The sequence below is a fragment of the Carcharhinus amblyrhynchos genome, chromosome 31 (genome assembly GCF_965287045.1).
Source record: "Carcharhinus amblyrhynchos chromosome 31, sCarAmb.v2.hapA, whole genome shotgun sequence".
NCBI lineage: Eukaryota > Metazoa > Chordata > Chondrichthyes > Carcharhiniformes > Carcharhinidae > Carcharhinus > Carcharhinus amblyrhynchos.
The window spans coordinates 10,991,781-11,017,315 of record NC_137354.1 but is presented as its reverse complement, the minus strand read 5'-3'; the positions used below and the strand labels follow the sequence as shown (position 1 = coordinate 11,017,315).

Sequence of the window (25,535 nt, the reverse complement as noted above, 5' to 3'; positions counted from 1 at the left end):
GGCGCCGGAGTGTGGCAACTAGGGGATTTTCACAGTAACTTCATTGCCTACTTCTGACACTAACAAATAAACTTTAAAACTCATTTCTAAACATTTTTCAACGACATTGGGAAGGAAAGTGCTGTGTTTGTCTGCAGAGTTCTGTCACAGCCAGCTTCAGAGATTAACTTCATACAAACTGTACAAAGCACTACTAACTTGTACCAGCAATTCTGTTTACTGTACTTCAAGTATCAATGCATTGCAAACCTTAGCATGGCATAGGCACCAAAGTTGATATTTAAGGTTCTGAAGATGAATAATCAATATGTTGCTTTCCCTTCCATTATCTTTGAAGAATTAAAATGCACATCTTCAGTATATTGTCACTGAGAACACCCCATCTCATTTTGATTTCTACTTGTTTATAAAAAGGAGAAAAATGTTCCACAACAACAGCAATAGAACAATTTATATAATGACTTTAATGCAGAAAGATTTCCCAAGGCACTTTACAGGAAACATAGACAAACTAAAAGGAGTACGCACTAGGCCATGGCAGGACAATTAGAGTGATGACTGACAGGCTGGTTGGAAAAATGTTTTTAAAACCGGGGAGAAACTAGTGAGCCTGGTCATGACAAATGAAATATCTAATGCATTGCTGGGAAAGTAGAGATGAAAATAGAGAATTTAAGAAAGGTGAGGAGAGGTCATGGAGGATTTGAAGACAGAGGCCATTACACAATAAGTTATAGGAACAGAATTAGGCCATTCAGCCCAAAGCTGCTCTGCCATTCAAAAATAGCTGATAAGTTTCTCAATCCCATTCTCCCACCTTTTCTCTGTAACCTTTGATCCCTTACCAAACAAGAACCAAGTTATCTCTGTCTTAAATACAAGCAATGATGTGGTCTCTAGCTTTCTGTGGCAATGAATTTCACCCAGTCCTCTGTATGAAGAAATCCCTCCTCATCTCAGTTCTAAAGGGTGATCCCTTTACTCTGAGGCTATGTCCTCAGATCTTAGTTTCTCCTGCTAATAATTAATAAATTAACATCCCCACTGCTCCAACCAGGGAGGTATCTGGTGCCTCTGCCTCCCCACTAATTATCCATGGCACCACTCACCCTCCCCCCCACCATCCTCCTTTGTAACTAACTACCTACCCCACCCCCGCCGCCATTCAGATCATCCCTAGCACAAACATTTCAATTTCACTGAGGGGCAGGAAACCAATATAGTTCAGTGAGGACACTACCTGTGTGAGGAACATTGCAACCAGACATAAATATACAGTTCTGAACAGTATGGCGTTTATGGCTTGCAAGACAGATAAAGAAAACATTGGAGAAATCAAGTATAGAGGTCAACAGGCAGAGGTAGGGCAGGTACATGGTCTGGTTCAGCTCCAGGGAGCAGTTGGGAGAGGGGATAGAATCAGTGAGAGCTATGTTGTTGATGAGGACTGAAAGCTCTTTGGTGTTCAGGTGGAAGAAATTCTGACTCACCTGCAACATCAAATAGATAGTTTATAGATCCAGGGACATGATCAGTATGGTTGATAGTTTGTAATGCCAGCTGTCACACAGTTGGAAGTGCACACACCTCAGAATCAGAAGGTTTTAAGATGAAGTCTCACTCCAGGGTTTCAGCACAAAAATCAAAGCTGGCACTCCAGTGCAGACATTGTTGGAAGTGCTGTCTTTCAGTCGAAGTGTTAAACCAAGGCCCCATTTCCCTATTCAGGTCAAAGATTCCATGGCACTACTTCAAAGAGCAAGTATCCCTGGCCAATATTTAACTCTTAATAAATATCTTAAAAGAGAGGTCATCTGCTCATTATTGTCTTGCTGTTTCTAGGAGTATGCTGAGCGCAAATTGGCTGTCACCTTTTCTACATTACAATAGTGACTACGCCATCAAAAACAACCTCATTTGGCATAAAGTGCTTTGAGACATCTGGTGGTCACAAAAAGCATTGTATAAATGCAAGTCTTTTTTTTGGTGAGTCATTGCTGTGGATGATGCCACTAGGGAAAGTATGTCAGCAAAGAAAAGGACAATGTCAACGATAAATCCTTGGGACTTTGTCAGGCTAATTTGTAACCCAGGGAATATGGAAGCAACTAAAAGACATTGTAATTTCAGCTATCATAGAATCTATACTTTTGTGCAGACAAGTAAACACAAAACATAATAAGACCCAAAACAACCACAGCAAGTCATCTCCAACCATACTGACGGAATTAGGGAATTAGATAGCTATCACTCTGTGGCATCAGTGCATGGTATAGCCCTGACGGCTTGTGCTTCTGATCACCTCTGCTGCCACAAAGTGGCTCTGAAAGAACAATATATGTATTTTCACAAAGAGCCAAAACAAATTTTCGGAAACAACAATACAGAAGTGAAATGTTGTGGATGCTTGAAATTGGAAGTAACAACCCAGATTACCCTCACACTATTCACTGGGCAGCACAGTAGCATACTGGTTAGCACTGCTGCTTCACAGTGCCAGGGGACTGTCTGTGTGGAGTTTGCACGTTCTCCCCCATGTCTGTGTGGGTTTCCTCCAGGTGCTTCGGTTTCCTCCCCACATCCCGAAAGACATGCTAGTTAGGTGCATTGATCCGAACACGTGCCAGACTGTGGTGACTAGAGGAATTTCACAGTAACTTTATTGCAATGTTAACGTAAGCCTTACTTGTGACTAATAAATGAACTTGACTTTATTTCAGAAGGACATGTGAACAATTGGAATCAACAATTTAATAACAAGAGGGCGCATGCATGGGGGGCAGGGAATAAATCCGTAAAATAAAAGGGAAAGCTTGCTTTCCCCAGATTTGATTAATATTTGTCTAAAGAAATTGTGCCATTTTATTTTTTTTTCATTCAATATTACTATACTTCCCCCCAGTTCTTCCAATCAACATCTTGTCACTCTTGATAAGCTCTTAGTGACTGACAATACTGTAAGTAAAGATAGAGAGTTCTGGGCAACCATAGCTAAACAAACATATTTGACCATGGCTAGCCTATTCGTCTATTCTACTGTCAGCTCCTGAAAAATGCCACGTACAAAAAGGCAATCAGCCTTCAGCCTGTGGTCAAAAGATCCAGGCTGTCTTGACAAATAACTTGTGCAGAACCCAGTAGCTGTACATGTCAGCCGCTTCTATATGCTGCGTGACACATACACTATCCTGCATAATCATTAAATCCCTGAATACAAAATATTTCTTCTGCTTTACAGGTGTGATACTCAATGTATGATAATGACAATAAATTCATCAATACAAAGCTCACGGAATATTAAACAACATTTGGCCAAACCGGATGCATATTTCTAGTATTCAAAGGGCAAAAGACAGCATCTTGTGCACTGTCCAGACAGAAAGATGTTAAACATTACCATTTGAAACAGAATCATTACAAATCTGCTTCAGTGTTAAATAGATACTATTTCTTTTTAAAGTTAACAGAATCTATCAAACTAGAAGAGAAGCCTTGCAGTACAAGTTCTCGCAAGTGGTAATACTTGGATTACTGCCAAAAGAATGAGGAAAGTGGCCGTCTATGTATTAAATCTGAAACAAAGATATTCAGGGCTCTGACCTGCACAAGTATTGATTTACAGAGATATTGGCTAGGATATGTCAGAGCAATCAATCACTTAGTAATTTCATTACGGCTAGCTCACAGTATGTTGATTAAATGGAAGCAGAGGAGAAATGCAAATTGCTTGATTTAGTTGGAGGATGGCAACTTCCTGCGCAGACAGCCTCGACTAGCAATTTAGTAAAGTGAACATTTATATTGCCACAAAGAGGCTTGACTAAATACTGTCATAACTAATGACTGCTTGTCACTATAAAACTGTTCTAGTGCGGGTAATGAATGAGTACCTCTGACGGGACTAGATGAGAAGGCGCTGAGGCAGCAGGCTTAGCAGGTTTAAATCAAACCTCAACAACACATCAAATCAAATAAACCCAGAGCTGTCACATGACCACAGACATTTCCATACATCACAAGGAAGAAACAGTAATCAAGTGAAAAGGCAGTTTTAATACCCACGTGTACACACAGGTGCAGATTTACAGTATTTTACTCGTCCAGACCATTAAACCAACATGGCTGATTTACCTTGACAGACCCTGACAATAGGATGAATGCAGCTCTTTTGAATTGTTAAGTTCTACATATTTCAAGTCAAATTTGTAATCAAGAATGCCAAAGTAAATGTTATTCCAAAGAAGCAGCTCTGCTGAAAAAAAACTTGTCCATCAGTCCTTGACCCTTGGTTCATCTCATGGACTGCAAATTGACATATGAGTTTTAATTGAAATACTTCGTTCCTTTTGCTGAGAAGCAAAGCTGACAAGCGTATTTTAAAAAAGTTGTCATTCATCTCTCTCTACTGAAAGCCAAAAACATCACTAACGAGACAGCATTTCTTTGTTAACAACTCCTCAGGCTGTTCTGTACTTCAATGTCATCAAAATGGAGGCCAATACTAAACACTTTTTCTCAAAAGGAGAGAAAAAAAAGGAAACTATTAAATCCTATTTACTCATTTATACACTTATTGTTTTCAAGAACTGACTGATCATAAGTAGTTAGCTGACAGGCGCTTGCATAAAGAATTCATTTGAAGTTCAACTTATACATTTATTTTTCCAACAGAAAGCCATTTGGTGTGGCACAGTGGTTGGCACTGTTGCCTCACAGCGCCAGGGACCCAGGTTCAATTCCAGCCCCAAGTCACTGCCTATGCGGCTTGTGCACATTCTCCCCATGTCTGCACAGGTTTTCTCCGGGTGCTCTGGTTTCCTTCCACAGTCCAAAGACGTTTGGGTTAGGTTGACTGGCCATACTAAATTACCCCTTAGTGTCAGGGGATTAGCAGGGTAAATGTGTGGGGTTACAGGGTAGGGCCTGGGTGGTATTGTGGTCAGCGTAGGTTCAATGGGCCAAATGGCCTCCTTCTGCCCTGTAGGGATTTTATGATTCAGCGAGTTCCTAACAATTCTGACGAGGTTATGCACGGCACATGCAGGCTCATTAAAAGTAATTATTTGTCAGAAGAAATATTCACCTGAAGTAAGGCTGGCACTTGCGTTAGTAGATTTTAACCATACTAAAAAGAGATGGAAATAAGCTGGCACAGAAACTTTCTTTTGTGTTTGAAGATTTGCTCAGCAAATGCCACACTGTAGAGCGTATTCGAATGTGTACGTACAAGCCCTAAGGCGATTGTAAAGTAAGTTTTTTCAGTGTACCTAAGCAGCAAAATCATAGTACATTATTATAATTTCACTATATCTACTGCATAATGGAAATATTACCCCATTGTTGCACTGTGACTGAATATTACAGTAAAATGTATTCCCCATTTCTTGGACGTTTAAATGGCCCAGTATATCAGTAGGGCAGGATTTCCCTTGGTAAAGCAAATAACAGAAATTTGCAGCTCAGAGGGGAATCATTCGGCTCACTGTGTCCGTTTTAGCTGAAAAAGAGCTATTCAGTCTAACCTCACTTTTGAGCCCTTTGTTTGTAGGCTTTGAAGTTACACTACTTCCAGTGAATATCCAATGCATTTTAAATACAATGAGGTGTTCTGCCTTTACCAATCTTTCAGGCACTGAGTTCAACCCCCGCCACCTTCAAGCAAGAAAATTTCTCAACTTCCCAAATTGTGCTCAATTTTACAGTAATTTGTGGATGTACACTAAAGTACAAAACAACTCAGAATTCATGAATTCTGAAAATTAGTGTTACACTTCTTTAAACACAAAAAAGGAAGTTGTGTGATGTAAAATTAGTTGGTCATAGAATCTCTTCCACAAGAAAAAAGTTATTTATTAGTCACAAGGAAGGCTTACATTAACACAGCAAAGAAGATACTGCGAAATTCCCCCCTACTCTCCACACTTCAGCGCCTGTTCGGATCAGTGCTAACCACTGTGCCAACTGAAGCTAACCTTTTCTTTGTTTTGTGTGCGCATTGGCTTTTGAAACCGGCATAATTCAAAATAATAATGAATCTACCACTGAGCTTTTTTATTTTTCAACTTCCACACATACTTGTTATTGCTGAAAGTTCTCTTTTTAAACAAAGTAGTGGATACTGCTCCTTGCATCATGCCTGAGTCAGCTTTGATACTGAATGCCTGTGGTGTCTTGCATTGCAGCATGCACTGCCTGGAAATTTTGAGATTGTAGGTCACTAAGAGCACACAGCTGGAGCTTGCTCAAGTTTCCTACATTTAGGATGACAAATGTCATTGGTAACAAAAGAAAAAAAAATCTTGAACAAAACAAAAATTTTACATGTATTCTTTCTCTCTTAACATGAGATTGTATTTATTTCACCACAAAACCACCGTCTGAGGCTTCAAGCTGAGCCTCCAAACCCATATCATTTTGATTGCATTTCACTGCATAAGGTCACCTACCCCTCATCTCACCTCAACTCCTCTGCCACTGAAATCCACACAGTAAGAAGTCTCACAACACTAGTTTAAAGTCCAACAGGTTTATTTGGTAGCAAACGCCACTAGCTTTCAGGACTCTGCCCCTTTGGCAGGTGAGTGGGGAGTTCTGATCACAAACAGGGCATATAAAGGCACACACTCAGTTTACAGAATACTGCTTAGAATGCAAGTCTTTACAGCTAATCAAGTCTTAAAGGTGCAGACTATGTGAGTGGAGATAGCATTAAGCATAGGTTAAAGAGAAATGTATTGTCTCCAGACAGTTCAGTAAGTGAGATGTTGCGAGTCCAGGCAAGTCATGGGGGTTATAAATAGTGTGACATGAACCCAAGATCCCGGTTGAGGCCATCCTTGTGTGCAGAACTTGGCTATCAGTCTCTGCTCAGCGACTCTGCGCTGTCGTGTGTCGTGAAGGCCATCTTGGAGAAAGCTTACCTGAAGACCAGAGGCCAAATGCCCATGACCGCTGAAGTGTTTGCCAACAGGAAGAGAACAGTCTTGCCTGGTGATTCTCGAGCGGTGTTCATTCATCCGTTGTGGTAGCGTCTGATCGTCTCCCCAGCGTACTAAGACTTGGGACATCTTTTCCTGCAGTGTATCAGGTAGACAACGTTGGCTGAGTTGCAAGACTACGTACCGTGTACCTGGTGGATAGTGTTATCACGAGATTTATGTTCTCACGTGAGACTCAACCAGGACTCAATTGGGTTCATGTCACACCATTTGTAACCCCCATGACTTGCCTCGGCTCGGCTCGCAACATCTCGCTTACTGTTCTGTCTGGAAACAATACATATCTCTTTAACCTATGCTTAATGCTGTCTCCACTCACATTATCTGCACCTTTAAGACTTGATTAGCTGTAAAGACTCACATTCCAATCAGTATTCTATAAACTGAGTGTGTGCCTTTATATACCCTGTTTGTGACCAGAACTCCCCACTCACCTGACAAAGGGGCAGAGTCCCAAAAACTAGTGGCATTTGCTACCAAATAAACCCGTTGGGACTTGAACCTGGTGTTGTGAGACTTCTTACTGTGTTCACCCCAGTCCAACGCTGGCATCTCCACATCATGATTGAAATCCACATTCAGGCCTCTATTACCTGCAGATTTAATTATTCTAAAACTTGAAATGTTAACTGTTTTTCTCTCTCCACTAGTGCTGCCAGGCCTGCTGAGATCATCCAGCATTTTGTTTTTATTTCAGATTTCCAGCATCTGCAGTACTTTGCTTTTATATTGATCATTCTCTCTCCTGGCCAACTTCCGGTAACCCACCCACCATAACAATTCGGCTCATCCAAAACTGCCGGTTTTCGATCACTCATCAAGTTTTGCTCACCCATCATCCTCATCTTTGCTGACCAGCATTGATGTTTTGCAGCCCAATAATTCAATTTAAAAGTTTTCAACTTTATATTTCAATTTTTCTTTGACTGTACTGCTCCCCCCACCGCAGTACAGCCCCTCCTCCGCCACCGCTGCCAAGCAGAAGCTCTTTGTTCCACAGACTCTTCACCTTTTGTTCATAAATGTTTCCCTTTGTTCTTTGTTGGAAACATGCCTTCAAGTCTGAGGCATTAGGCACCATAATTCCCTCATTTCCTACTTAACACCTTTCACTTTAAGGCCCACCTCAAAATCCACCTCCAAAAAATGCTTTTGGTCACCCCTTAAATGCTACCAGCTTTGGCTTCTCCCAAGTTTTTTCATCATGTCTCTGAAGCAGCTTTCTCTACATTAAAAATGCAAGGTACATGGAAGATAATGCAATCAAAACCTTCCTGCCTCACTCTCAATACCTAATGAGATTTTTTTTTGTTGCTCTTTCTATACTTTTCACTATTTTCTAATACATGACAATAATAAATAAAAAAATAAAAATCTTAGGGAGAGTTTTAAAGGAGAAGCAAGTGACAGAGAAGTGGAAAGGTTTAGAGAGGGAGCTGTGACCAAAACAGGGCTGAAGTAAAACGTTGTGCATGAGAGGACAGGAACAAAGTTTGAGAAGGGTTGAAAGGATGGTGGGGGGGCCCAGATCTATATTGTGGCACAGTTTTTTCTTATCAGATATCCTGTTAGTTGTCACTTTGAATAGAATTCAGCTTGGCTGCAATGCATTAAAGGTCAAATTGGGGGAAATGGTTTCCACTGCAGAGGGTCAGCACATTGAGATTGGTCCCTTCAATCACTTACATTCACTTTGTTTACTAACACAAATGAGATTTTATTCACTAATGAGTAGATCTTTAAAGGCAAAAGCAGGTGCAATATGGTTAACAAGGAAGTGCAATTCTTATTACAGCTAGTTGTCATTTAGATGGACTGTCAATCTCAACCCCCCCCTTCAGACCTTCTTTACCTCTAGGCTCAACCCTGACAGACCCAGCATGAAATAATTTACTGCATTCTCCTCTGTTTTATTTAGTTGTGAGTAACAAACTCAACTGCGTTAATGTGATGCGAGATGTCCACAACTGTCAACCTTGCCCCTCAATTATGCTGATGTTTTCTGATTAGAAACTGGAAGAGACTGTAAAGTGATAGCTGAACAAAAGTGCAGCCATGATTTCTACATTTAATTATAGCACCAAATTATGCAGTTATAAACACAAGCCATAAAGGATCCAATATTTGCATCAAAACCACAACCAGTTACTTCATTTCACAAAATATAATGGTAAAAACATGACATGACATTATATCATCCCATTAAAACACTGCCATCCTCATCCCAAACATGCTTGACATTTTCTGCTTGTGAACTTTTCTTTCCAAATCCAACGAAAACTCGTGAAATATAATTAAATATTAATGCAAAAGTACAATACTGCAGATGCTGGAAATCTAAAACAACAACAGAAAATTACGTAGATACTCAGCAGATCTGGCAAGATCTGTGGAGAGAGAGAAAAGCAGTTAATATTTCAGATTTGTGACCTTCCATTAGAACGGTCTAATCTTTATTTTTTATATATATAAATATATATGAAATATTAACTTATGGCAACAAGAAAGAAACACAATTTTTTTTTCCCTAATGCAACTTCAGATTTTCAGAAATTTTAACTTAAAATTTCAAAGCCACATAAACGAAATTTGAAGATACCATTCTCTCAACATTCACACTAGGTTCTGCGTAATCATTGTCTGTATTAAGTATTCTCCATCCACTTTAAATTCCAGTTCAATGGTGTCAAACAGCTTTTCATAATATGTGGCCGCTAATGTGAAAGAGGAAACATATTGGTTAGGATTAGTGGCAAGGCAAAGCCCTCAGGGGTCTGTCCCAGGTATCGGGCTTTTCACAGTGTTCTGTAATATAATGGATTGTTACATGAAAACATTTGCTGGGGAAGTAGAGCTATATAGCCTGATGACAAATGCAAAGGAATTGATTTATTCAAAAGGATTGGGAATGATTAAGTGAATGAGCTCAGAAGTAATGGATAGATTTTATCTTAATTAAATGCAAGCTTATGCACACGGAACAAAACCTAAGATTTGAAGGAATGACCAAACCAACTGTTGTGGGATTTGGAGGAAAATCTGCAATGATAATACTCCCACATGATGCCATTTCTTTCCCATTTCAATGGTAGAAGTCATGGGGCTAACTGGTGGTGTTGAAGCATAGCTAGTGAGTTGTTTCAGTGCATACTTTGAATCATTCATATTGCAGCCTCGGCTCAATCTCAGTGGAGGGGTAGATATTAGTTCAGTGGTAGTGATATCTATCAGGGGAATTGCTTTCCTCTATGTTGAGCCTCCATACTAATGTGGCTGTGCCCATTCAAGCAAGTGATGAGTATTCTGGCACATGCTGACTTGAGTCTTCTAGATGGTAGAGAGGTTATGAGGAGTCATGAGATGAATCACTAATTACAAAGTCCCCATCCAGCCTCTTCTCTGAAGATGTAGACATGATGCTGACATTCTGGGCAAAAGCAACCCCATGAATAATGTTGATGGGATGGTTTCAGAGGTGACGTGCTGTTGCAAGTCAGGAATAGATGATTAGCCATTTTCTTGCTGGAGATGGTATTTGCTTGGCACTTACATTTTGTGAATGTTACCTACCCCTTGTCAGTGCAAATTCTCTGCTATCTAAACATAACTGTAGGTTATTTTGGACTGCTGCGATATTAGAGCACCTTCGAATGGAAATGAATAGTATAGACAAACAAAGTCTGCAAACAGCCCCACTTCCAAACAGCCCCCACTCCCCACTTATGAAAGGCTCCTAATGGAGCAGCTGGAAATGACAAATATGCTTATCTGTGAAAGTCCTGTAATGAAGTTTAAGGGCTGTGTTATAACTCAGGTCAGAAACTCCAAAGTGTTTTAAGAAGCCTGCCAGGATCACAAGTTTTGCACTTTGAAATGTGCGAGGGTTAAGCATATGTTTCACTTCAGGTATGATTCAAATGACCCACCAGGGAGCTCTTATCAAACAAAGTTTATTTAAGAATATATTTAATATGTATGGAAAGCAAATTAGCAATAACTTTCACCAATTACAAACAAAAACAAAACATCCACGATAATGTGTAACCCTCAACAAATATATCTAAAATGCTCCAGTGAAACAAAAACTTCCCATAGGCAAAAACCCACTCCACAGGTTTAACACAGTAAAGATGAATGCTTACATGATACTAGATCTCCTTTGGTGACTTCTCAGCCTTGTAACTGCTAGCAGCCCTCTGGATATACCCAGAACAGTTTGAAGTCAGAACAGTTTCTCTAAACAGGGAGAGACTCCAAGTCACCAATAGCAGATTTTCTATTGCAGGAAGGGAAGAAGCCTTGCTTTCAGCTAATCAACAGAATTTCCAAAACCAGGGAGAGAGAGAGAGGAACACTTTTTCCCAGCTTGATGCCCCTTCTAAAACTAACAACAGAAAATGAAACCTTAAATTCACTAGGAAGGAAAAAGAACAGTCCAAAACATATGACATTCCTCCTAACAATGCGGGGTCATAAAAGATCCCAAAAGGTAAAAATAAACAAACCCCATTAAAGTAGAAATAAAAGGACATCTACAGATAACTTGGCAACAATGACCCAAGCTGAGGCTGGGAGAGCTGCAGAGAACAAGATTTAAAAAAAAAATTCTTAGAAGTACATTAATGTTACAAGCTGTAATAAGTAACTTGTGATAATGTATCTTATAATAGCTCTGAAGCAAAGTTACTGACCCAAAATGTTAACTCTGTTTTCCCTTCCACATATGCAGCCAGACCAGTTGACTATTTCTAGTTCTTTCTTTATATCAGATTTCTTGCATCTGCAGTATTTTGCTTTTGGAATGCCATCTTCCTACGCATCAGGTATGGGTGAATTGGGTCACTGACCTCTGCTTTACTGGGGCTCCTTAATGCTGCATTTGGTTAAATGTTGCCTCAATGTTAGTAGGAGTGAATCACATTTCTTTTAGTGCACGCACCAAGGGAGTATTTGACTATGAATTACAAGTTATTGTCATAGTGACTTGATCATCGGTGAGGATACATTTGCATCGCTGAAACATTTTGAAACTTCAACATAAAGACGATTCAGAGAAGAATAGCAGTGCAATTATAAAACTAGTATCTCAAATTATGAAGAGAGCCTCATGGAGATAGAAAAGACTTGCTTGTTGACAGTCTAAGAAATCACATGTTCAGCTACCTCATCAGCAAGGCCCTTAAAAGGGGGAAGCTTCAGCTGTTTGTTTGCTTGAACAGTAATTATTTTAATTATTGCGAAAAAAATTGAAGGCAAAGGCGTTATTGATTACTGGAAATCATGCGACAGGCTTCAAGTTTTCAACCTATTGTTTTTGAACTCAGTTATGAGAAATAAGCCAAGAAATCACAAAGGGCCATGAACGAAGCCCAGTCCATCACTCAAACCAATCTCCCATCCAATGACACTGTCTACACTTCCCACTGCCTTGAAAAAGCAGCCAGCATAATTAGAGACCCCACGTATCCCGGACATACTCTCTCCCATCTTCTTTCGGAGGTCACGTACCAACCACCTCAAAAGTAGCTTTTCTGATGCTGCCATCAGACTTTTGAATGGACCTACTTCGCACTAAGCTGATCTTTCTCTACATCTCTTTCTCCACTCTCTCCTTTCCTTATCTATGAACAGTATGCTTTGTCTGTATAGCACGCAAGAAACAATACTTTTCACTGTATACTATACATGTGACAATAATAAATTAAATCAAAGGAAGGAAGATTGCCCTAACTCATTCTCACCCAGTCTTGGCTGAAATTACATCAGTGGAATCTTCAAGCCCTGCCATTCACGGGATTCATAGTGGGTGAGACACAAACTAAAGCTCCGTTGACCTCAGGAGGTATTTTCTGGCTTTGAGGCAAGCGTGGCTGGAAAATCTGATCCCATCTATGGTTATCAACCTGCAGGTTAAGTATAACTTGCTTATACTTAGAAACCAGCAAAGCTGAGATAAGAAGAATTAATCCAGTTCTAAATTCTCCTCCACACCAAAGTTCTGTTGGTGAGAACCTCCAGAATCTACTGGAACCAGTTTCACAGTGTCAAAACTATTGAAATTTTTCCTTTGGTTTATAAAGTCTATCCTGCAAGTTGATCTCTGCAGAGACTCTGTTTGTCTGTGCACCAGTTCTTGCAAATTGTAAATTTTGCTTTGTAATAGATCATTGAGTTTATTGAAAGAAGCCTGATTGAAGTCTCTTTTATCCTGGGTGTACCGGTGGCAAAAGTAGATAACTGGCCATTTTGGTGAGTGACGTAAATTTTTAAACTAGTGGTGCAACCTGTGGAGTAGTGGGGCTCGAGAAACTATGCACTCCTTCCATTCTGGTTGGAAAATTACATAAATAATCTCAATGTAAGCTGAAAAGGCTGTGCCATACAACATTAAGAATAATGAGCTGATCATCATCAGTTAATTCAGAACAAGGGTTAAAAGGATGATGCTGATGTAATTCAATCAATTAGAAGCGAAGATGATCGAATGAAAGAATGACTAAATATTAAGATTATTTCAACTAACTTTAATGGGAGGAAATGAAGAGAAGAAATTAGGGAGCAATTGTGCAGAATCAGTTGTCATAAAAATAAATGTGTTAAGCACAGATCATGATAAAGCATAGGCTGTGAATAGAACAGACTTAATTGGGTCGAATGGCATTGTGTCATTCTATGATATTCTAACACTGTGATCATTCTTTCATTCAGTCTATAATTAACAAAATAGGAGTTTAATTAGAATAGGTTAACTTCAAGTCACTGACCACAATGAGAAGAAAAAGATGTGAGCTTGTTCTAAGCACCAGCAATTGCCTTCTGTAACTGTAGCAGCCCCGACCAAATAATTGCAGCTAAACATTGTCACGTTAAAACTGTTAAATAAAAAAACTGACAGAATAACTGAATAAGCCTTCCAACCAAATTATGAAATAATCCACTTGATGAAATGGAATAACATGCCTCTTCTTGTAGTTACACTGCAGTTGCTGTTGCCATACCAATATCTGTGCAACACAATATGCAATTGACAAACTGGACTATGACTTGCCAGGTCGCACAGGTGCCAGTGACAAAGAAGCAAGGCACATACTTGTTCAGGCGGTGATTTTATTAATGTTAAAGCAGTGATCAAAAACACTGTGTGGGGTTACTGAAATGCATCCTTGTATTGGTCTATAATTATATAAGCATGAACTGAAACTGATGGGAAACACTCAGGCATTCAGAAATTCAGTCATACTGCAGTGATTGATTCTCACACAGCTCCAACATCCAAACATGCCTTGAACCCCTGCACAGATGCCTCCTATATGTTGTAGGTAATGGAAATAAAATCACTACCAAAATAACACAACAGTCACCTGGTACATACTTCTTCTCCACCATCATCCAACTGAAGGACAATGATGATGGCAAATGCCAAAGCATTCTACAGTTCAAAATCAAGGTTGGAAAAATACCTGTAACAGCCCAAAAGATCACCTGATGAAGGAAAGCTCATAATACTAAATAAACCTGTTGGACTTTAACCTGGTGTTGAGAGACTTCGTATTGAGCCCAAAACTTCACTGTGCTGTTAATTATTTTAATTAATGAACTCAGATCTATTATTCAAAGCAACAAACAATACATAAGAATTCAAATATGTTTACTGCCTGAATTATAAGATACTTACAGCATAAGAAGCCACGTTGCTCCTGTCCTCATACCCATTCTTCATCATCTATTTGCCTCTTCCTTTTTTCCTCATTTGTTTCTCTAGCTTCCCCTTGAATATTCTATTCACTCCAACTGCTCCACAAGTCGCAAGTTGCACATTCTAACCACCCTAGGTAAGACAGGTTCTCTTGTATTTCCTATTGAATTTATTAGTGCTAGCATGCTTACAATCTGCAGTTATCATCTCCCCCATACATGAGAATTTCCTCCCCACATTTATCGTCTCAAATATGTTCATTATCTTGAATCTTTTAGCAGGGCACACTTCAGGCTTCTCTTTTCTGGAGAAAATAGCCCAAGCATGAACGAATGATTCTATAATTTTATCACTCATTGAAATACTCATACATGCAGATATCATTCCTCTATCTGTCCAGTTTCAGATGTTGGCCAACCATCCAGTCCTTTTCTAACCTTAAAGTTTATTTATTAGTCACAAGTAAGGCTTACATTTACACTGCAATGAAGTTACTGTGAAATTCCCCTAGTCACTACACTCCTGTTCAGATACACATAGAGAAAAGAGCATGGCCAATGCACCTAACCAACACATCTTTCAGACTGTGGAAGGAAAGCAGAGCACCCAGAGGAAACCCACGCAGACACGGAGGGGAAGTGCAAACTCCACACTGTAACCCAAGCCGGGAATCGAATCCAGGTCTCTGTTGCTGTGAAGTAACAGTGCTAACCACTGTGCCACTGTTCTTTCCTGATGTTTCACCTCCAGTTGACACCAGCACTATAATGCCCTTCTCTGCCTTTTCCAGTGGTCGCACTCAACTTCCATTTCTTCACTTCAGCTAAAATTCCATGAGATGCTGGGACTCCCTATTTTCCTGCAGACAAATGGCATTGATTGTTCACTCTGTCCAGCTGATTCCAAGGATCCTTTGCCAGAACCACATTTCAAAAGCTGTAATCCTCTTCTCACCAGCCTTACTTAGGGTCCAGTTCTCGTGTCCATACAGTGGATTTTACAACATTGCAATGTCTCAATCCGAAAAGCAATCAACTTCAGTATCCACTTGTGTCTATGTTCTAGTTGACCATTGTGACTTGACTGTGTTACCCCATGCAGTTAAGCAGTGACAAAGCGAGGCTTCCATATTATACTTCACATATCAGCTGGTGCAGGGTGGCTTCTGTTTCTTGGGCCCAAGCGGGCTCAGGGTCACACTTCTTCGAATTCTTACGTTTGTGCTTTTTTTTAAAAGAGAGGGTCAAGGAACAAGAGCTTGGTCAAAATTCCATGTTTATTTTAAATCAAAGTCTAAGGAGTTTGTCAAGGAACTGAGCTCCTTTCGCTTTGAGAACCATCATCAAGTATACAAACGGAAGCAACTGAGGTTATTTTTGAGAGTTTTCTTTTGCAAAGCCCCAACTAGCAGCTGCCTAGCTACATCAATGTTTGTTTACTCAATGCTGGCTAAGATCACAATGTTAAGAGGCAATTTACAAAAATAAATTGACAGGACAGTCTTTCTAGTTGTGTTGGCTTCAGAGCTAAAATAACACATTGATTGTTGCTAGTAAATGAATACAGGATTACTGCTGTTAAAATTAGGATATACATGGGTAGCTCAAACAGTGTAATTTTTTTAAAGCAGACTTTAAGCACAATGCACTTCCTCTATCATTTTAGTCAATGCATGATGACTCAAAAGTTAATAAACCATTCGTGGAAATCCATTATTCAATTTCCATTGATAAGGCAGGGTTTTAAGCTATTACTTCCTACTGATTTAATTAGCTTGAAGTTCTCTTTACTGTACAAAAAAATCAGGTACAGTCCAAGTAGGTTTTAGATAAGAAGAATGTTCATTCCAGTACTGCCAAATGACAAATCCAAGTCAGAATCAAAAGCAGTTTAGCGCATGTCAAAACAAAGTGTATTAAAACAAAAAACAATTATTATAGCATCACAGTATGAAGAAGCATCCTATAACATCAAAATATCTTAAAATACTTCACAAATAACTATTACTAGAATTTAGTAGGGCTCCTGCTCTGCCCAAGACCGCAAGAAACTACAAAAGTTGTGGATGTAGCCCAATCCATCACGCAAACCAGCTCCCAACCATTGGTTCTGTCTACACTTTCCAATGCCTCAGCAAAGAGGCCAGCATAATTAAGGACCCCATGTACCATGGGTATTCTCTCTTCCGCCTTCTTCCGTCAGGAAAAAGAAAGAAAAGTCTGAGGTCACATATTAACCGATTCAAGAACAGCTTCTTCCCTCCTGCTGCCAGACTTGCCTCGCACTAAGTTGATCTTTCTCTACATCCTAGTTATGACTGTAACTCTACGTTCTGCACTCTCTTGTTTCCTTCTCCATGAATGATGTGCTTTGTCTGCATAGGGCACAAATAAACAATATTTTTCACTGTATACACGTGACAATAATAAATCGAATCAAAATACTAACTTGTGTACTAACTGCATAGCCATTATAAATAACTCCCCATTCAGCAATAAGGCAAAAAGAAATTTATTCAATTTTGGTAATGTTAGTCAAGGGACAAATGGCCAAAAAGCTCAATTCCCTTTTTCAAATATTGCAACAAGACTGTAAATCATCACATGAAAAAGCAGCCAGGTTCTGATTTGATTCTTAAATTCTTAAACTCTTGGATTGCACAAGAGTGTGTCAGCTGAGTTTGTCCTCTAAGTTCCTGGTAAGGGGTTCGAAAGTGTCAATACTCTGACTGAGCCAAGAGTGCCAGAAATACCTTAATTATGTGGGAAATAGACTGATCACAATTTAGTAAATTTTAGACTTTATGCCAATTATTTATAAATATTTTGATGCACGTTTATGTACAAAAGACAAAGAACAACACAGCACGGGAAACAGGCCCTTAGGCCCAACGAGCCCGCGCCGCCGTCCCACTGTCTCAGTGACCTATTCATGATTTTAGTCTACGCCTAATGTGCGAGGATCAGGGAGGTCCAATATAGGGACAATTTAGTACCCAATCAATCAGCCTAAAAGCACATCTTTGGGATGTGGGAGGAAACCGGAGTACCCGGAGGAAACCCACGCAACCACGGGGAGATGTCTGAAACATCATCCATATGCATTGTCAAATGAAATTGATCATTATGTAAAGGTTAGTTACTAAGATCCGTGGCTACACTTCAAAAGCAATTAATTGGCACTGAAGGGCTATGAGACATCCTGAGGAATGAAGGATCATATATAAATGCACCCTCTTACGTTTTAAAGGCAACAATATGCAAAATGATTTAACAGTGCCATCTGTTGGCAGATATGAACGCTACTTTGAATTACAATGCAAACAATCCAATCAGCCAATAAATCCCAAATATTCCAGGCTTTTATTATTCAGATTGCTTGTTTGAATTGGATTCTACAAATGTAAGAACAAAGGCTTAAAGCTTGTGAGTCAAACTGCAAACAACTTTGAATCCGTTTTAAGATAGTTTATCATCCAACAAGACCTATATGCATACAGCAAGTTCACTAAATTGACAATAAAAAACATCTAATGCAATCATGAAGGTTTGAAGGAAAAGTTTACTCATTGCTCATACCCATCACATGAAGAATTCTCCGTTCCCCATTTGAAATAAATGTAAAGTGTAACACTGTAAAGAAGACACAATGCCACTGAAGCTTTTTGTCTTGTACTTGTCAGGACAGATGCAAGGATACCAAAATTAAAAGGGAGCAACAATTTATACTGTATGAGGAAAGAGTGCTGATTGGTTGGCAAGTCAACTCTGACTGGTCAAAACATTGCCAGAGAGAATGTTTGATTCTGGTTAGGTGCATTGACCAGAACAGGTGCCTGACTGTGACGACTAGGGGATTTTCACAGTAACTTCATTGCAGTATTAAGCCTTACTTGTGACACTAATAAATAAACTTTAAACTTTTTGGTGCTCACACTTTTTGAATTAAACAAAAGGCAAAAAGCTTTGATAGCATTTTTTTTTCTCAGCAATATTTAAATTGCATCACTACCAAACAGCTAAACGGAAAGTGCTTCAAAATGTTTCTCGTGTGCACTTTTGCATCTTCCTGGAGGTCCATCCAACATGCTGGTCCTTAAAGAAAAAAACTTTTTCACAGCTGATATGAGAAAGTTCTGGTGAAAGATCACAGACTTTAAATATTTACTGTCTCTCTCTCTCTCTCTCTCTCTCTCTAAAGGTGCTGCCAGATCTGCTGACTAATGCCAGCACTTCCCTGCTTTTATTTCAGAAAGTGATAGCATGGCATTTAGGATCAAGTGGGGGCCCTTCTCCAGGGATCAGAGACTGAAAATCAGTACTAGCCAAGTACACAATACACAGTGAAAGCTGAATTTTCCAGTTATTGACCCCCCTCGTAATGAATAGCGAGAAGCTAAATTAATGATGATCCATTCTGCACTCACTGACTGAATTTAAAGCTTATGTTACTTGCACAGTTCTTTGGGCCTTCACGAAGCGGTGTAACAGCGGGAAAATGAAGGGGAGGTGGATAAGAGAAATAAACAATTCAAAATATTTTAAAAACATTGAATTCGCGTTAATTTATAGTTGAACTGTTCTTTCTTAATGTTATTTTAATTTTAAAAAAAATCCAAGTTTAGAAGTCAGTGTCAAAAAGTGACTTTAAAAGTCCTACATAGAGAGCGACAGGGTGTAGTGAAGCCCAATCCAAAACATCATTTCAACTTAAACACTGGCAGAATGAGACGGTCACAGGCTCAAAAGGAACGAACGGCAATTTTAGGAGCAATGGCAGCAAGCCTTTCTTCATGCAAAGAATGAAATAGCATACATCTAAATATAGTAAATGTAAAAGACAGAAATTGTTTTTAGAAGGCGGCAATGGCTGTGCCATTTTAGACTGCAGACTTCGTTGGACAATCAAATGGTCTTCCTCACCCTCACTTACATTATAACTTAAAAGTTGCAACTTTACTATTTCATGTTTTCTGTTTTGCCAGAATACATTTATTTATAAATTTGGGTTTTGATTTCCAGGCATAATAACTTCAGAAGTGTTTTCTTGGAAAATGCTAGCTCACTTGCTACCCCAGATTGATTAATGGTTTTCAGCCACTCCTTTCATTCAGACAGAATACAGCTCGCATTGAGAAACCTCCCTTCTGCCTTCCATTTTCAGTGCACCCCTGCCACCATCCCTCTCCCCACGCCAACATCATTGCACACATTTTCAAGTTAGCATTTGAAACAAATGCTAACTTACAGTGAAGCATGCTGATATTTGGCTACATCGATGCAGTTTCAAAGCACTATCACTCTTTGCTCCACTAGCGGGCACAACACTCTAGTCAGATTTTGAGATCAAATGTGTGAAACATTTTAATCCCAAAGAATACCAATAAATGCACAGGGAGGCTCGACTGACATCTTAAAGCCACAGAATCTACCCCAACTGCTGACAGCATCATCTAGGTACTGCCTATATTTTAACAGGTTGGGTATTACAAAAACCTTCCCCACTTCATGCAAGCTAGTTTTTGGAAGATGGTAAACATGTTCATACCTTGAGATTTGCACATCACAAAACGAACACTCATCTTGAACTACATTCCCTCATGACCAGACACAAGATAAGCGAAAAATTGTGGAAAAATGTGAGCTTTGGGGATCACATGCATTGAACACAATAGTATTGTTTGAGACATAGCTATTCCAGCTTTTAAACTCCAATCAGGTCAGAAAATCTGTAGATGATGTATGACCACAGATGCAATTTTACACTCATTTATATTAATTCAACTCAGGCACAAAAATAACAATATTTCACTACTTTTACGCATGCACTAAATAATTTAAATAGTTATCGATGGCAGCAGGTATAAACTACCTGCTAAATAAATTAGCATGTTGCAAGTTGGTGCTTGAAGTGCATTACTGGATGTGTTCGTTAGGTTTATCTGGAATATCTTTCGTTGAATTGAGGGCCTTTTACTGCTACATCTGTAAAATATGCTTGTTTCTTGTCTAACTCGAAAAACAACACGTGACCCACAAACTCTGGCACAACTTTTTATATTTACACTTCTCACTCAGTCTGTAAGCCTCCGTGAGGCAAATAAATGTTTAATCGTTTTACATAAGGAAACATCTCACATCACAGCCATATTGAGTAAATCCATAGTTATCATGAACATAATTCCAACCTCTGCAGATGTGCCCATCCTACAACCTTAACAAGACTACAAACTACTGCAAAAGCTACAAACCAACGGGACGGCACGCTGGTTAGCAGTGCTGTCTCACTGCTCTAGGGACCCAGGTTCGATTCCCGGCCTGGGTCACTGTGTGTGTGCACATTCTCACTGGGTCTGCGTGGGTTTCGTCCAGGTGCTCCGGTTTCCCCTGAAAAACGTGCTGGTTAGGTGCATTGGCCCGAACAGGTGCCAGAAGGTGGCAACTGGGGAAATTTCACAGTAACTTCATAGTAGTGTTAATATAGCCTGAGCTGCAACTAATAAATAAACTTTAACTTGACTTTAAAAAGCTGAAAAAAGTAACTGTGCAAAAATGAGACAAAAATAAAGTCAAAAGAAAACGAGTAGAAACTGGTCACTGATTCATAAAAACTGAAATGGACTTACCTTTTCCAGGTTTCTACTCAAGTGTAGATTTTCTTTTAAATGCCAAAGTTCCAGATTGCTGGCTTGTAATAATATGAGCAAGCAACTGCCTCGACAGGGAGTTTGATTGCTCCACGAGAACTCTTTGTTCTACCTGAGCAATCACATCCCCAGTCACTATCACATTGCTAAATGTATTGGCTTCAGCTTTTTGTACGAGTGTACATCTTGCTTACAAAAAAAAAATCACCAGTTGAAGAAAATGACTGATTCAAATACATTACTGGGTCTCTTATAATGTCTGCATTAAACCACTCCAGTTTTATTGTTAAACTAGCAGCATTTAAAATTTCTCACTGGCATTTATTTTGCGAGATATCCATCACACTTTTCAATGCAGTACCTCAGTAACAGCTGTTCATTTCATGCTCCACGTCGGCACCTTGCCTAATTAGCTGTCAGTCACTAAGATCTTGAAAGAACATAAAATTTATACTTACCGATTGGCAGACCTCTCAGAAGGATCAACATTATAAGCTCGCTTTCAGCTTATGCCATTTCTTTCATCGTACAAACATTACTTTACGGCTGACATAGATAAAAGAAATCATGCAACATAATGTGGGCAGCATAGCGGTTAGCACTGCTGCCTCAAGCACCAGGGACCTGGGTTCCATTCCGGCCTCGGGTCACTGTCTGTGTAGAGTTTGCACATTCTTCCAGTGTCCGCATGGGTTTTCTCTGGGTGCTCCAGTTTCCTCCCGCAGTCCAAAGATGTGTGTGTTAGGTTGACTGGCCATGCTAAATTGTCCCTTAGTGTTAGGGGGATTAGGAGGGCAAATACGCGTTGTTATGGGAATAGGGCCTGGGTGGGATTGTGGTCAGTGCAGACTTGATGGGCTGAATGGCTTCCTTCTAGGAATTCCACGATTACGGTTCAGCGTCAACAAACCACATCAGAACAGCAATGAACATTGTCTCGGTTTTGTATTTACATATTTGTAAATTTAGAAAGGTTCTCACTATTCAGTTTTAATAAATTCAAAAATGCTGACCAAGTAAGACTGGTCTATGTATTTTCCATACATAAAGCAATGTAGTTAAATCATCCCACACTGACATTAACATTTATAGGACATCAAGAGGTTTGATCTTTAAGGAACTTTCTTAGCAATTCTCATTATAAATGTTTATGCATTGAAAACATTTTGAAATATAATTTTTTTAAGAATGGAGATGTGGCAATTATTTCCAGCAACTTAATTTATTTTCATCCGATGTCGTCAACTGTAAATAATATGTTTAATATAAATCACCCTCACTATATAGGAATTCAAGGAGGCAAGCAGTTTGCCAGGACATAAAACAATTAAAGTAAATGAGTATTGAGCTCTTGGCATCAAGCTCAGCATCAGATTTAGACACAGCAAAGGCACAACCAGCCCAGTCAATCCTACAAAGCTCTCCTCACTAACATCTGGGGAATAGTGTCAAAACTGAACGAGTTGTCCCACAGGCCAGTCAAGAAAAAGCCATAGAGTGGCAGAATTACACCTTTCAGCTAATGTCTGAGACACCTACTGGTGACACGGTGGTGCATAGTTGGAAGGGGGTGGCCCAGAGACTCGTCAACATTGATTCTGGACTCAAAAGTTCAAGGCATGAGGTCAATATAGATAACGAAGGCTCCTGCTGATTACCACATTCCATCCTCCCTCAGTTCAATACTTCTCCACGCTGAGCACCACTTAGAAGAAACACTGAGGACAAGGCTTCTTCAAAGTCCATTGCCACAATTGGTTTGGCAGTACCACTCCTGACAGCTAGTTGAGTCTTGAAGGGCACAGCTTCAAGCTTGGCTTAGCAAATGGAGAATGAACAAACAAGAGAAAAAAAACATCGTTTTATCTTATCCTCACCAATCCATTTGTTACAGTTACATCTTTCTCTTACAGTGTTGGTGAAAAAGTGTTGACTAGCCTTCAACAGCCATCTTCCCATTGTGCTAGGCATGACCCCAACTGGTAGAGAGTTTTCTGCCAGATTTCCATTGACTTCAATTTTGCTGGGGCTCCTTAATTTCACACTTGGACAAATGCTGCCTTGATGTAAATGCCAGTTCCTCTCATGGCTAAGGTTGGGGAGTGGGACTAGGTGGAGTGCTGTTTCAGCGAGCCAGTGCAGACTCGATGAGCTGGATGGTCGCCTTCTGCACTGTAAAGATTGAGAGATTTCAAAAGTGCTTCATTGGCTGCAAAGCTCTTTGAGGCATTCTGAAGTTCTGAACAATGTTATATAAATTCAAGGATTTTTTCTTTCTTTCTTGAACTTAGTATATTTAAATGAAATACTTGAAAGCAATTTTAAAGTCTTCTCAGCCGATTTGTGTGTTTTAATTGATAGACGTCACTGAAAATTATTCACATTTCATTCCAAATATTTGCTGCAAAATAGAGTAATTTCTAACCCTGGGCTGTACATCTCAAGATGCACAATCTGATGAAAACTCAGCACCCAGAATGCTGCTTCTTTCCCCATGATGCTGCCTGACTAGCGAAGCATTTTCAGCACTTTCTGCTTTTACTTAAGGAGACACTCTTTGTTCCTGAGACACAATTTACTCATGGACAGCCAGCTTCAAAAGCTGAAAGGGAAGCAGTATTCAAAACTAAAAGCATGAACTTTAACAACTATTTTCTTCAGCCTGAGGGGGAACCTAAAGCTATTCAACAAAAAAAAACACATCACAAAGTTGAGTAAAACAGCATCCCCAGCTAATACAGGGCTGGTAGTCTGTATTCACTCACAAATGAAAGAAAACTGGAACAGATTTTAGATGACTCATAGAGTCATAGAAACCCTGCAGTGCAGGAGGCTATTCAGCCCATTGAGGCTGCACTGACAACAATCCTATTCCAGGCCCTATCCCCACAACCCAACAATTTACCCCACTAATCCCTCTAACCTACACATCCCGTGACATTCAGCATGGCCAATCCACCCAATCCGCACATTTTTGGACCAAGGGAGGAAACCAGACCACCCAGGGGAAACTCACGCATTCACAGAGAGAATGTGCAAACTCTGCACATACAGTGACCCAAGATGGGAATCGAACCCAGGTTCTTGGAGCTGAGGCAGCAGTACTAACCACTGTGCCACCCTCTTCCAAATAACCAACATTATCGAAGTGGCTGAGGAGGGATGCAGTCCTGGAATGACGACTTTGACGAAAATAACATTAATATCTTTCAATACACCCGGAAGGCAAATCTAACAGCAATCTATTACTTCGTATTCAAATATTTTTCAGTAATATTTCAAAATGCCTTCTGATAATATGGGTGCATCTATCCCCATTATTGACTTATTAACCTCCTCACTGTGGTATATAATAATTACAGCAAATTTAAATTGAAGGCTTGTACATTGTAATTTAGCATTCTGGTACAACTGAGAGCTAGAAAACAGAGTACTGGTATCTCACAAAGGGATGGGCTTACATGCTGACGTAAAGCTTCAACATCACTTTGTATCTATCAATATTAAGCACACAAATTTGGAGAAAATCATTTGTTTCCTCCCTGTGTACCATTTCCTCATTCTGACAAAGGTTAAAAATATTATGGATAATGTGAAGTCTGGTATTAGAACATCTGGCGAATGCATACTAAGAGCCATCGTCATTTTTACTTAAAGGTAGTGAAGTGTGCTGAGATATACATTGAAGTCAGTGATGAAAGCAATGTGCTGCTGTAATTTTAAGAGCATCTAGTTTTCAAAAAGATGCCTAACACTGGCATTAAAATTGCTAACATTTATATCTCCCCCTCCTCTTTTAATACTTAAAAAATGTTTTCAATTTTAATGAAAAAGTTGACAGGCAACTGGGAGTAATCACTCACCAGCCTGACTTGGAAATATATTGCCATTCTTATACTGTTGCTGGGTCAAAATCCTAGGACTTCCTCCCCTTCAGCACTGTGTGTGCAGCTCCGCCACATAGACTGCATTGGTTCAGGAAGGCAGCCCACCACCACCACCTTTTCAAGGGCAATCTGGGATGGGCAATAAGTTCTGGCCTAGCCAGTGATGTCCAAATCCCACAAATGAATAAAATTAATATCTTGTTGATGCATTAATTATGTTAAGATACACAGACGAAGAAAATTGTTCGAGTAGCCAGAGCATTTATAAAGAGAAACTGCTGAGACACCAGGGTAGCAAGGAGAAAGCT

General features: G+C 39.6%; 1 protein-coding gene across 4 annotated transcripts in view; it reads right to left on the bottom strand.

The window, feature by feature from the left end:
• Positions 1 to 25,535, bottom strand: part of parga (poly (ADP-ribose) glycohydrolase a) — a 152,907-nt gene that overhangs the window by 95,255 nt on the left and 32,117 nt on the right. The gene's annotated exons all lie outside the window — the stretch shown is intronic.